The sequence below is a fragment of the Echinops telfairi genome, unplaced genomic scaffold (assembly GCF_000313985.2).
Source record: "Echinops telfairi isolate 266 unplaced genomic scaffold, ASM31398v2 ScPeMD7_70;HRSCAF=299, whole genome shotgun sequence".
Lineage (NCBI taxonomy): Eukaryota > Metazoa > Chordata > Mammalia > Afrosoricida > Tenrecidae > Echinops > Echinops telfairi.
In genome coordinates this window covers 57,478,917-57,479,980 of record NW_022103968.1, presented here as the reverse complement: position 1 = coordinate 57,479,980, position 1,064 = coordinate 57,478,917, and positions in this window count along the sequence as shown.

The window sequence follows — 1,064 nt, the reverse complement described above, 5'->3', positions numbered from 1 at the left end:
TTTTTTTTTTATCTTCCTTTTATTGATTTCCAGCTTAATTGCATAGTGGTCAGAGAAGGAAGTTTGAGTGACCTTTATGTGTTTGCATTTACTCAAGCGTGACTTGTGTCCAAGCATGTGGTCTATTTTCAAATATGTGCCATGTGCACTTGAAAATGACGTGAATATTTTACATTTGGGTGGAGAGCTCTAAAAATGTCTATCAGGTTGAGATGGCTAATTGTAGAGTTAAGCTCTGTAGTCTCTTTGTTGAGCTTTTTTCCCATTGATCTATCTTTCGAGAAGAGCAATGTATTGAAGTCACCTACTCTGATTATTGAACCTGTGATCTTTATTCATCTTTTGAAGAATTTGATTGACACATTTTGCAGGTCTCTTGTTGGGTGCATATATATTTATTTTGCTAACTGGTTTTTATCTACTGATCCCTTGAGCATTATATAGTGCCCATTCTTATCTCTTGTTATGACTTACACCTTTGTCCAAGATAAAGATTGCAACTCCTGCTTTTCTTAAGTTGCTGTTGCTTGGGATACTTTTCGCCGGCCTGTGATTCTCAACTTATTTTTTTTTTGCAAGCTTTAGATATGTCTCTTTCAGACAACAGATTTATGGGTTCTGTTTTCTAATCCAATCTGCTAGCCTTTGTCTTTTAATGGGTGAGTTCAGATTTTTGATGTTCAGATTTATTACACCCAGTGGTGGATTCTTTGATGTCATCGCATAACTTTTGTATTAGGTATTTTACAACCTCCCTCCTTATCAGTGTGTTGTGTACATGTGGTGGAGATTCATGCTTGCCTTCTTTTTACTGTTGGGCCAGTGCTATCTTGGGGGTTGTTTTTGGTGTTTTGACATGGTTTCCTATTCGCGCTTGGTAAATGTTGGCCTTCTGTCCAAAGTGAATTGGCAAGAGTTTTTCATAGTGCTGAATTTTTTCCTTGTTTAGGAAAACTCTTACCTCTCCGTCAATTTTGATGGATAGTTTGTCAGGATAGAGGACTCTTGTTTTGGCATTGCTCTCTTTCAACTTTCAGAAGATGCTACTCCACTATCTCCTCTTC